The sequence below is a fragment of the Anomaloglossus baeobatrachus genome, unplaced genomic scaffold, assembly GCF_048569485.1.
Source record: "Anomaloglossus baeobatrachus isolate aAnoBae1 unplaced genomic scaffold, aAnoBae1.hap1 Scaffold_3858, whole genome shotgun sequence".
NCBI classification, from domain to species: Eukaryota; Metazoa; Chordata; class Amphibia; order Anura; family Aromobatidae; genus Anomaloglossus; species Anomaloglossus baeobatrachus.
In genome coordinates this window covers 23,469-35,968 of record NW_027443199.1, presented here as the reverse complement: position 1 = coordinate 35,968, position 12,500 = coordinate 23,469, and the positions used below count along the sequence as shown (strand labels likewise).

General features: G+C 46.8%; 7 non-coding genes and 1 pseudogene across 7 annotated transcripts; all 8 read right to left on the bottom strand.

The window, feature by feature from the left end:
* Positions 1-1,065: 1,065 nt before the first annotated feature.
* Positions 1,066-1,256, bottom strand: LOC142275740 (U2 spliceosomal RNA). The gene has a single exon (XR_012739354.1). It is a non-coding gene; the product is annotated as a U2 spliceosomal RNA (small nuclear RNA).
* Positions 1,257-2,643: 1,387 nt separating this feature from the next.
* LOC142275739 (U2 spliceosomal RNA) lies at positions 2,644-2,834 on the bottom strand. Its single transcript, XR_012739353.1, has one exon. It is a non-coding gene; the product is annotated as a U2 spliceosomal RNA (small nuclear RNA).
* Positions 2,835-4,221: 1,387 nt separating this feature from the next.
* Positions 4,222-4,412, bottom strand: LOC142275738 (U2 spliceosomal RNA). Its single transcript, XR_012739352.1, has one exon. It is a non-coding gene; the product is annotated as a U2 spliceosomal RNA (small nuclear RNA).
* A 1,387-nt stretch (positions 4,413-5,799) lies between these two features.
* On the bottom strand, positions 5,800-5,990 carry LOC142275737 (U2 spliceosomal RNA). The gene has a single exon (XR_012739351.1). It is a non-coding gene; the product is annotated as a U2 spliceosomal RNA (small nuclear RNA).
* A 1,387-nt stretch (positions 5,991-7,377) lies between these two features.
* Positions 7,378-7,568, bottom strand: LOC142275736 (U2 spliceosomal RNA). Its single transcript, XR_012739350.1, has one exon. It is a non-coding gene; the product is annotated as a U2 spliceosomal RNA (small nuclear RNA).
* Positions 7,569-8,955: 1,387 nt separating this feature from the next.
* Positions 8,956-9,151, bottom strand: LOC142275756 (U2 spliceosomal RNA). The gene has a single exon (XR_012739368.1). It is a non-coding gene; the product is annotated as a U2 spliceosomal RNA (small nuclear RNA).
* A 640-nt stretch (positions 9,152-9,791) lies between these two features.
* On the bottom strand, positions 9,792-9,967 carry LOC142275757 (U2 spliceosomal RNA; annotated as a pseudogene).
* A 1,387-nt stretch (positions 9,968-11,354) lies between these two features.
* On the bottom strand, positions 11,355-11,545 carry LOC142275734 (U2 spliceosomal RNA). The gene has a single exon (XR_012739348.1). It is a non-coding gene; the product is annotated as a U2 spliceosomal RNA (small nuclear RNA).
* Positions 11,546-12,500: the final 955 nt, after the last annotated feature.

Here is a 12,500-nt window from a genome sequence, read left to right as displayed (position 1 = left end):
ACCCGTAGAAAGCCCTTTCATCATCCCCAAACCCTAATCTTTTCCCTTTCCTTCCCAGCCCCCAAACCCTGCCCTCTGTACCTTTCTCACCACCCGCTTCCCTTCTCCTGTCATCCCCCTACCACCCGGGAAAAAAAGAGATTGCCCCCTCCTTCCACTAGCCCACCCTCCCACCCAAAGAACAACTTCTTCTGCGCAGCTTGTTTTCTAGGCAGCAGCGCTATTGTGATGTCATCGGGGGGCATTGTGACAAGCCGCCAGTGTTCCGTCTCTTCATGTTGTGCACAGTTCAAACGGAAAATACATCAACAGGCAGACTACAGAAAAGCTTACTATCAAAGGTTAGAGGGGGGCTTTCTCAGAGGGCTTTTTACAGTTTTTCTATTCCCAATTAGCCGTTTAAGTGTACTTATTGAAAGTAGTAATTCTTTCATAGGCCGCCCTTTCTTAGTATTTGACGTTCCTTATATTGCGGTATGAGGCTTCGCAGTAGGTTGCAAACATTCATCACCCATGACTGTCCCCAATTGAGCTCAGAAGCTCAATGTCTATCATGACCTCTCTTTTAGAATGTCCAAGAGCAAGCAAACTATTCCTCCAGGAGAGGGCGCCAACAGACTACTAAAGAGATCATCATTACTCAAAGAAAACCCCAAAAACCAATGCATGATAGGAATAAACAGGTAACTTTCTTTGGAGTGGAAGCGGAGAGATCGCACCAGATGCCAATTCTAGATGTTATCACACCTGTGGTCACTGCAGCAGCAGGTGAATCCACTTTGTCCAAAAGGGATCTATTCCATTCAATTGCAAATGATCTAGATAAGACAGAGAACTGCAGCACGGGGACATAGCCGAGTTGGTCAGGTTGAGTGGTGATGAGTTTGCTATTTGGATGAATAAAGAAAGTCAAAAGTGTGAAAGATAAAAAACAAAAGGAGGAAGTGTGAAAAGTGAATGGGCCAAATTGAGGTGCATATGAAGACGTATGCTTTCTTCCAATTCATTAAATCGGGCTAATATGAATCAGGTGAATTGAGTTCTGCTTTTGGAAACTGGGTTAAGAAGGGGTGCACCGTTCCTGGAGGTACTGCAATACCAGGTCAATGCGTGGAGTGGACAGAGCAAGCTCTTTTTCCATCTCCCTGTTCTAAAAATCCATTTAATATATGGTCCCCAGATAGGGGACGTATCAGATATTAAACTGATAAGAACAGATACTACACTTGATCTTAGCCAAAAGGCCGAGAAGCGATAACCAGAATTGGTTTGGGCCTCGAGTGGCACCCTGGCCTATGCCGGACACATCTTAGGGAGAGAGAGCGAGAGGGAGACAAACCCACGCCTACACAAGACATTTTGTCACCCAAGCCAACCCTTGAAAAGGCTGCTTTGCAGAGCCAAAACAAGAAGAATGGTGCGTTTTGCAGCCGCCGCCCACTGCAATGAATCTGAATAACTCCTCCTTTAGGGCGCAAGCAACTCCCCTCCCCCTTGCAGTCTTTCCAATTCACGATACAAAAAGACGGACAGGACAGGTTGCCTGACTTTCCGTCACTGCCACCCTTTGCCATCCTTACCCGTAGAAAGCCCTTTCATCATCCCCAAACCCTAATCTTTTCCCTTTCCTTCCCAGCCCCCAAACCCTGCCCTCTGTACCTTTCTCACCACCCGCTTCCCTTCTCCTGTCATCCCCCTACCACCCGGGAAAAAAAGAGATTGCCCCCTCCTTCCACTAGCCCACCCTCCCACCCAAAGAACAACTTCTTCTGCGCAGCTTGTTTTCTAGGCAGCAGCGCTATTGTGATGTCATCGGGGGGCATTGTGACAAGCCGCCAGTGTTCCGTCTCTTCATGTTGTGCACAGTTCAAACGGAAAATACATCAACAGGCAGACTACAGAAAAGCTTACTATCAAAGGTTAGAGGGGGGCTTTCTCAGAGGGCTTTTTACAGTTTTTCTATTCCCAATTAGCCGTTTAAGTGTACTTATTGAAAGTAGTAATTCTTTCATAGGCCGCCCTTTCTTAGTATTTGACGTTCCTTATATTGCGGTATGAGGCTTCGCAGTAGGTTGCAAACATTCATCACCCATGACTGTCCCCAATTGAGCTCAGAAGCTCAATGTCTATCATGACCTCTCTTTTAGAATGTCCAAGAGCAAGCAAACTATTCCTCCAGGAGAGGGCGCCAACAGACTACTAAAGAGATCATCATTACTCAAAGAAAACCCCAAAAACCAATGCATGATAGGAATAAACAGGTAACTTTCTTTGGAGTGGAAGCGGAGAGATCGCACCAGATGCCAATTCTAGATGTTATCACACCTGTGGTCACTGCAGCAGCAGGTGAATCCACTTTGTCCAAAAGGGATCTATTCCATTCAATTGCAAATGATCTAGATAAGACAGAGAACTGCAGCACGGGGACATAGCCGAGTTGGTCAGGTTGAGTGGTGATGAGTTTGCTATTTGGATGAATAAAGAAAGTCAAAAGTGTGAAAGATAAAAAACAAAAGGAGGAAGTGTGAAAAGTGAATGGGCCAAATTGAGGTGCATATGAAGACGTATGCTTTCTTCCAATTCATTAAATCGGGCTAATATGAATCAGGTGAATTGAGTTCTGCTTTTGGAAACTGGGTTAAGAAGGGGTGCACCGTTCCTGGAGGTACTGCAATACCAGGTCAATGCGTGGAGTGGACAGAGCAAGCTCTTTTTCCATCTCCCTGTTCTAAAAATCCATTTAATATATGGTCCCCAGATAGGGGACGTATCAGATATTAAACTGATAAGAACAGATACTACACTTGATCTTAGCCAAAAGGCCGAGAAGCGATAACCAGAATTGGTTTGGGCCTCGAGTGGCACCCTGGCCTATGCCGGACACATCTTAGGGAGAGAGAGCGAGAGGGAGACAAACCCACGCCTACACAAGACATTTTGTCACCCAAGCCAACCCTTGAAAAGGCTGCTTTGCAGAGCCAAAACAAGAAGAATGGTGCGTTTTGCAGCCGCCGCCCACTGCAATGAATCTGAATAACTCCTCCTTTAGGGCGCAAGCAACTCCCCTCCCCCTTGCAGTCTTTCCAATTCACGATACAAAAAGACGGACAGGACAGGTTGCCTGACTTTCCGTCACTGCCACCCTTTGCCATCCTTACCCGTAGAAAGCCCTTTCATCATCCCCAAACCCTAATCTTTTCCCTTTCCTTCCCAGCCCCCAAACCCTGCCCTCTGTACCTTTCTCACCACCCGCTTCCCTTCTCCTGTCATCCCCCTACCACCCGGGAAAAAAAGAGATTGCCCCCTCCTTCCACTAGCCCACCCTCCCACCCAAAGAACAACTTCTTCTGCGCAGCTTGTTTTCTAGGCAGCAGCGCTATTGTGATGTCATCGGGGGGCATTGTGACAAGCCGCCAGTGTTCCGTCTCTTCATGTTGTGCACAGTTCAAACGGAAAATACATCAACAGGCAGACTACAGAAAAGCTTACTATCAAAGGTTAGAGGGGGGCTTTCTCAGAGGGCTTTTTACAGTTTTTCTATTCCCAATTAGCCGTTTAAGTGTACTTATTGAAAGTAGTAATTCTTTCATAGGCCGCCCTTTCTTAGTATTTGACGTTCCTTATATTGCGGTATGAGGCTTCGCAGTAGGTTGCAAACATTCATCACCCATGACTGTCCCCAATTGAGCTCAGAAGCTCAATGTCTATCATGACCTCTCTTTTAGAATGTCCAAGAGCAAGCAAACTATTCCTCCAGGAGAGGGCGCCAACAGACTACTAAAGAGATCATCATTACTCAAAGAAAACCCCAAAAACCAATGCATGATAGGAATAAACAGGTAACTTTCTTTGGAGTGGAAGCGGAGAGATCGCACCAGATGCCAATTCTAGATGTTATCACACCTGTGGTCACTGCAGCAGCAGGTGAATCCACTTTGTCCAAAAGGGATCTATTCCATTCAATTGCAAATGATCTAGATAAGACAGAGAACTGCAGCACGGGGACATAGCCGAGTTGGTCAGGTTGAGTGGTGATGAGTTTGCTATTTGGATGAATAAAGAAAGTCAAAAGTGTGAAAGATAAAAAACAAAAGGAGGAAGTGTGAAAAGTGAATGGGCCAAATTGAGGTGCATATGAAGACGTATGCTTTCTTCCAATTCATTAAATCGGGCTAATATGAATCAGGTGAATTGAGTTCTGCTTTTGGAAACTGGGTTAAGAAGGGGTGCACCGTTCCTGGAGGTACTGCAATACCAGGTCAATGCGTGGAGTGGACAGAGCAAGCTCTTTTTCCATCTCCCTGTTCTAAAAATCCATTTAATATATGGTCCCCAGATAGGGGACGTATCAGATATTAAACTGATAAGAACAGATACTACACTTGATCTTAGCCAAAAGGCCGAGAAGCGATAACCAGAATTGGTTTGGGCCTCGAGTGGCACCCTGGCCTATGCCGGACACATCTTAGGGAGAGAGAGCGAGAGGGAGACAAACCCACGCCTACACAAGACATTTTGTCACCCAAGCCAACCCTTGAAAAGGCTGCTTTGCAGAGCCAAAACAAGAAGAATGGTGCGTTTTGCAGCCGCCGCCCACTGCAATGAATCTGAATAACTCCTCCTTTAGGGCGCAAGCAACTCCCCTCCCCCTTGCAGTCTTTCCAATTCACGATACAAAAAGACGGACAGGACAGGTTGCCTGACTTTCCGTCACTGCCACCCTTTGCCATCCTTACCCGTAGAAAGCCCTTTCATCATCCCCAAACCCTAATCTTTTCCCTTTCCTTCCCAGCCCCCAAACCCTGCCCTCTGTACCTTTCTCACCACCCGCTTCCCTTCTCCTGTCATCCCCCTACCACCCGGGAAAAAAAGAGATTGCCCCCTCCTTCCACTAGCCCACCCTCCCACCCAAAGAACAACTTCTTCTGCGCAGCTTGTTTTCTAGGCAGCAGCGCTATTGTGATGTCATCGGGGGGCATTGTGACAAGCCGCCAGTGTTCCGTCTCTTCATGTTGTGCACAGTTCAAACGGAAAATACATCAACAGGCAGACTACAGAAAAGCTTACTATCAAAGGTTAGAGGGGGGCTTTCTCAGAGGGCTTTTTACAGTTTTTCTATTCCCAATTAGCCGTTTAAGTGTACTTATTGAAAGTAGTAATTCTTTCATAGGCCGCCCTTTCTTAGTATTTGACGTTCCTTATATTGCGGTATGAGGCTTCGCAGTAGGTTGCAAACATTCATCACCCATGACTGTCCCCAATTGAGCTCAGAAGCTCAATGTCTATCATGACCTCTCTTTTAGAATGTCCAAGAGCAAGCAAACTATTCCTCCAGGAGAGGGCGCCAACAGACTACTAAAGAGATCATCATTACTCAAAGAAAACCCCAAAAACCAATGCATGATAGGAATAAACAGGTAACTTTCTTTGGAGTGGAAGCGGAGAGATCGCACCAGATGCCAATTCTAGATGTTATCACACCTGTGGTCACTGCAGCAGCAGGTGAATCCACTTTGTCCAAAAGGGATCTATTCCATTCAATTGCAAATGATCTAGATAAGACAGAGAACTGCAGCACGGGGACATAGCCGAGTTGGTCAGGTTGAGTGGTGATGAGTTTGCTATTTGGATGAATAAAGAAAGTCAAAAGTGTGAAAGATAAAAAACAAAAGGAGGAAGTGTGAAAAGTGAATGGGCCAAATTGAGGTGCATATGAAGACGTATGCTTTCTTCCAATTCATTAAATCGGGCTAATATGAATCAGGTGAATTGAGTTCTGCTTTTGGAAACTGGGTTAAGAAGGGGTGCACCGTTCCTGGAGGTACTGCAATACCAGGTCAATGCGTGGAGTGGACAGAGCAAGCTCTTTTTCCATCTCCCTGTTCTAAAAATCCATTTAATATATGGTCCCCAGATAGGGGACGTATCAGATATTAAACTGATAAGAACAGATACTACACTTGATCTTAGCCAAAAGGCCGAGAAGCGATAACCAGAATTGGTTTGGGCCTCGAGTGGCACCCTGGCCTATGCCGGACACATCTTAGGGAGAGAGAGCGAGAGGGAGACAAACCCACGCCTACACAAGACATTTTGTCACCCAAGCCAACCCTTGAAAAGGCTGCTTTGCAGAGCCAAAACAAGAAGAATGGTGCGTTTTGCAGCCGCCGCCCACTGCAATGAATCTGAATAACTCCTCCTTTAGGGCGCAAGCAACTCCCCTCCCCCTTGCAGTCTTTCCAATTCACGATACAAAAAGACGGACAGGACAGGTTGCCTGACTTTCCGTCACTGCCACCCTTTGCCATCCTTACCCGTAGAAAGCCCTTTCATCATCCCCAAACCCTAATCTTTTCCCTTTCCTTCCCAGCCCCCAAACCCTGCCCTCTGTACCTTTCTCACCACCCGCTTCCCTTCTCCTGTCATCCCCCTACCACCCGGGAAAAAAAGAGATTGCCCCCTCCTTCCACTAGCCCACCCTCCCACCCAAAGAACAACTTCTTCTGCGCAGCTTGTTTTCTAGGCAGCAGCGCTATTGTGATGTCATCGGGGGGCATTGTGACAAGCCGCCAGTGTTCCGTCTCTTCATGTTGTGCACAGTTCAAACGGAAAATACATCAACAGGCAGACTACAGAAAAGCTTACTATCAAAGGTTAGAGGGGGGCTTTCTCAGAGGGCTTTTTACAGTTTTTCTATTCCCAATTAGCCGTTTAAGTGTACTTATTGAAAGTAGTAATTCTTTCATAGGCCGCCCTTTCTTAGTATTTGACGTTCCTTATATTGCGGTATGAGGCTTCGCAGTAGGTTGCAAACATTCATCACCCATGACTGTCCCCAATTGAGCTCAGAAGCTCAATGTCTATCATGACCTCTCTTTTAGAATGTCCAAGAGCAAGCAAACTATTCCTCCAGGAGAGGGCGCCAACAGACTACTAAAGAGATCATCATTACTCAAAGAAAACCCCAAAAACCAATGCATGATAGGAATAAACAGGTAACTTTCTTTGGAGTGGAAGCGGAGAGATCGCACCAGATGCCAATTCTAGATGTTATCACACCTGTGGTCACTGCAGCAGCAGGTGAATCCACTTTGTCCAAAAGGGATCTATTCCATTCAATTGCAAATGATCTAGATAAGACAGAGAACTGCAGCACGGGGACATAGCCGAGTTGGTCAGGTTGAGTGGTGATGAGTTTGCTATTTGGATGAATAAAGAAAGTCAAAAGTGTGAAAGATAAAAAACAAAAGGAGGAAGTGTGAAAAGTGAATGGGCCAAATTGAGGTGCATATGAAGACGTATGCTTTCTTCCAATTCATTAAATCGGGCTAATATGAATCAGGTGAATTGAGTTCTGCTTTTGGAAACTGGGTTAAGAAGGGGTGCACCGTTCCTGGAGGTACTGCAATACCAGGTCAATGCGTGGAGTGGACAGAGCAAGCTCTTTTTCCATCTCCCTGTTCTAAAAATCCATTTAATATATGGTCCCCAGATAGGGGACGTATCAGATATTAAACTGATAAGAACAGATACTACACTTGATCTTAGCCAAAAGGCCGAGAAGCGATAACCAGAATTGGTTTGGGCCTCGAGTGGCACCCTGGCCTATGCCGGACACATCTTAGGGAGAGAGAGCGAGAGGGAGACAAACCCACGCCTACACAAGACATTTTGTCACCCAAGCCAACCCTTGAAAAGGCTGCTTTGCAGAGCCAAAACAAGAAGAATGGTGCGTTTTGCAGCCGCCGCCCACTGCAATGAATCTGAATAACTCCTCCTTTAGGGCGCAAGCAACTCCCCTCCCCCTTGCAGTCTTTCCAATTCACGATACAAAAAGACGGACAGGACAGGTTGCCTGACTTTCCGTCACTGCCACCCTTTGCCATCCTTACCCGTAGAAAGCCCTTTCATCATCCCCAAACCCTAATCTTTTCCCTTTCCTTCCCAGCCCCCAAACCCTGCCCTCTGTACCTTTCTCACCACCCGCTTCCCTTCTCCTGTCATCCCCCTACCACCCGGGAAAAAAAGAGATTGCCCCCTCCTTCCACTAGCCCACCCTCCCACCCAAAGAACAACTTCTTCTGCGCAGCTTGTTTTCTAGGCAGCAGCGCTATTGTGATGTCATCGGGGGGCATTGTGACAAGCCGCCAGTGTTCCGTCTCTTCATGTTGTGCACAGTTCAAACGGAAAATACATCAACAGGCAGACTACAGAAAAGCTTACTATCAAAGGTTAGAGGGGGGCTTTCTCAGAGGGCTTTTTACAGTTTTTCTATTCCCAATTAGCCGTTTAAGTGTACTTATTGAAAGTAGTAATTCTTTCATAGGCCGCCCTTTCTTAGTATTTGACGTTCCTTATATTGCGGTATGAGGCTTCGCAGTAGGTTGCAAACATTCATCACCCATGACTGTCCCCAATTGAGCTCAGAAGCTCAATGTCTATCATGACCTCTCTTTTAGAATGTCCAAGAGCAAGCAAACTATTCCTCCAGGAGAGGGCGCCAACAGACTACTAAAGAGATCATCATTACTCAAAGAAAACCCCAAAAACCAATGCATGATAGGAATAAACAGGTAACTTTCTTTGGAGTGGAAGCGGAGAGATCGCACCAGATGCCAATTCTAGATGTTATCACACCTGTGGTCACTGCAGCAGCAGGTGAATCCACTTTGTCCAAAAGGGATCTATTCCATTCAATTGCAAATGATCTAGATAAGACAGAGAACTGCAGCACGGGGACATAGCCGAGTTGGTCAGGTTGAGTGGTGATGAGTTTGCTATTTGGATGAATAAAGAAAGTAAAAAGTGTGAAAGATAAAAAACAAAAGGAGGAAGTGTGAAAAGTGAATGGGCCAAATTGAGGTGCATATGAAGACGTATGCTTTCTTCCAATTCATTAAATCGGGCTAATATGAATCAGGTGAATTGAGTTCTGCTTTTGGAAACTGGGTTAAGAAGGGGTGCACCGTTCCTGGAGGTACTGCAATACCAGGTCAATGCGTGGAGTGGACAGAGCAAGCTCTTTTTCCATCTCCCTGTTCTAAAAATCCATTTAATATATGGTCCCCAGATAGGGGACGTATCAGATATTAAACTGATAAGAACAGATTTTGATTTAATGAAGCTTTCCAAAGCACCGCAAAAAATGCATGACCGAAGTCACACCAAAAACAGTGCAAAGGCTAGGATTCGTGTGGACCCCTCCGTGAGGAGAGGGTCCCCAAAAATCAACCCCGTCCCTCCGAGCCAGAAGGCCACAGCAAGGGTCAGGGATCTTCGGTGCTCCCCCAAGCCGAAGCCTGGTTGAGCCTTGTCGTTGCTCCCAGCGTCCACCCAGGCATCTTACCCAAGTGGAGTAGAGAGCTACTAGTTGTTGGTTTCGCAGCCGAAACTGCCCGGACCGTCAACCGGTGTTGGTTTCTCAGCCGAAGCTGACCCGGACCTCCAACCGGGTGTTGGTTTCTCAGCCGAAGCTGACCCAGACCTCCAACCGGGTGTTGGTTTCTCAGCCGAAGCTGACCCGGACCTCCAACCGGATGTTGGTTTCTCAGCCCAAAGCTGAACGGACCTCCGACCATGATTATAAAAATTTCCCTTCCTAGCCAGAAGGCCGGGATAGAGCAATATGCTCAGAAAGTATGAAAGGGCAAGGTACGGTGTGCTACAGAGCCCAAGGCTCGCCGGGGTCCCAAGCCAGCAAGCTCAGACTCACTCCAGGGTCGTCAGTCCTGGGGCACATTGCACCATAGCCCCCACACTTACTCAGTCTAATAGCCTCGATCCTGGTAGGGCCATGTTTTTCTCTAGATGAATATACTATACATCAAGAGTACTAGCAAGCGCAACCTTCCAGTGTGCATTGCATCTGCCGAGCCTCACAGATACTACACTTGATCTTAGCCAAAAGGCCGAGAAGCGATAAGAACAGATACTACACTTGATCTTAGCCAAAAGGCCGAGAAGCGATAACCAGAATTGGTTTGGGCCTCGAGTGGCACCCTGGCCTATGCCGGACACATCTTAGGGAGAGAGAGCGAGAGGGAGACAAACCCACGCCTACACAAGACATTTTGTCACCCAAGCCAACCCTTGAAAAGGCTGCTTTGCAGAGCCAAAACAAGAAGAATGGTGCGTTTTGCAGCCGCCGCCCACTGCAATGAATCTGAATAACTCCTCCTTTAGGGCGCAAGCAACTCCCCTCCCCCTTGCAGTCTTTCCAATTCACGATACAAAAAGACGGACAGGACAGGTTGCCTGACTTTCCGTCACTGCCACCCTTTGCCATCCTTACCCGTAGAAAGCCCTTTCATCATCCCCAAACCCTAATCTTTTCCCTTTCCTTCCCAGCCCCCAAACCCTGCCCTCTGTACCTTTCTCACCACCCGCTTCCCTTCTCCTGTCATCCCCCTACCACCCGGGAAAAAAAGAGATTGCCCCCTCCTTCCACTAGCCCACCCTCCCACCCAAAGAACAACTTCTTCTGCGCAGCTTGTTTTCTAGGCAGCAGCGCTATTGTGATGTCATCGGGGGGCATTGTGACAAGCCGCCAGTGTTCCGTCTCTTCATGTTGTGCACAGTTCAAACGGAAAATACATCAACAGGCAGACTACAGAAAAGCTTACTATCAAAGGTTAGAGGGGGGCTTTCTCAGAGGGCTTTTTACAGTTTTTCTATTCCCAATTAGCCGTTTAAGTGTACTTATTGAAAGTAGTAATTCTTTCATAGGCCGCCCTTTCTTAGTATTTGACGTTCCTTATATTGCGGTATGAGGCTTCGCAGTAGGTTGCAAACATTCATCACCCATGACTGTCCCCAATTGAGCTCAGAAGCTCAATGTCTATCATGACCTCTCTTTTAGAATGTCCAAGAGCAAGCAAACTATTCCTCCAGGAGAGGGCGCCAACAGACTACTAAAGAGATCATCATTACTCAAAGAAAACCCCAAAAACCAATGCATGATAGGAATAAACAGGTAACTTTCTTTGGAGTGGAAGCGGAGAGATCGCACCAGATGCCAATTCTAGATGTTATCACACCTGTGGTCACTGCAGCAGCAGGTGAATCCACTTTGTCCAAAAGGGATCTATTCCATTCAATTGCAAATGATCTAGATAAGACAGAGAACTGCAGCACGGGGACATAGCCGAGTTGGTCAGGTTGAGTGGTGATGAGTTTGCTATTTGGATGAATAAAGAAAGTCAAAAGTGTGAAAGATAAAAAACAAAAGGAGGAAGTGTGAAAAGTGAATGGGCCAAATTGAGGTGCATATGAAGACGTATGCTTTCTTCCAATTCATTAAATCGGGCTAATATGAATCAGGTGAATTGAGTTCTGCTTTTGGAAACTGGGTTAAGAAGGGGTGCACCGTTCCTGGAGGTACTGCAATACCAGGTCAATGCGTGGAGTGGACAGAGCAAGCTCTTTTTCCATCTCCCTGTTCTAAAAATCCATTTAATATATGGTCCCCAGATAGGGGACGTATCAGATATTAAACTGATAAGAACAGATACTACACTTGATCTTAGCCAAAAGGCCGAGAAGCGATAACCAGAATTGGTTTGGGCCTCGAGTGGCACCCTGGCCTATGCCGGACACATCTTAGGGAGAGAGAGCGAGAGGGAGACAAACCCACGCCTACACAAGACATTTTGTCACCCAAGCCAACCCTTGAAAAGGCTGCTTTGCAGAGCCAAAACAAGAAGAATGGTGCGTTTTGCAGCCGCCGCCCACTGCAATGAATCTGAATAACTCCTCCTTTAGGGCGCAAGCAACTCCCCTCCCCCTTGCAGTCTTTCCAATTCACGATACAAAAAGACGGACAGGACAGGTTGCCTGACTTTCCGTCACTGCCACCCTTTGCCATCCTTACCCGTAGAAAGCCCTTTCATCATCCCCAAACCCTAATCTTTTCCCTTTCCTTCCCAGCCCCCAAACCCTGCCCTCTGTACCTTTCTCACCACCCGCTTCCCTTCTCTTGTCATCCCCCTACCACCCGGGAAAAAAAGAGATTGCCCCCTCCTTCCACTAGCCCACCCTCCCACCCAAAGAACAACTTCTTCTGCGCAGCTTGTTTTCTAGGCAGCAGCGCTATTGTGATGTCATCGGGGGGCATTGTGACAAGCCGCCAGTGTTCCGTCTCTTCATGTTGTGCACAGTTCAAACGGAAAATACATCAACAGGCAGACTACAGAAAAGCTTACTATCAAAGGTTAGAGGGGGGCTTTCTCAGAGGGCTTTTTACAGTTTTTCTATTCCCAATTAGCCGTTTAAGTGTACTTATTGAAAGTAGTAATTCTTTCATAGGCCGCCCTTTCTTAGTATTTGACGTTCCTTATATTGCGGTATGAGGCTTCGCAGTAGGTTGCAAACATTCATCACCCATGACTGTCCCCAATTGAGCTCAGAAGCTCAATGTCTATCATGACCTCTCTTTTAGAATGTCCAAGAGCAAGCAAACTATTCCTCCAGGAGAGGGCGCCAACAGACTACTAAAGAGATCA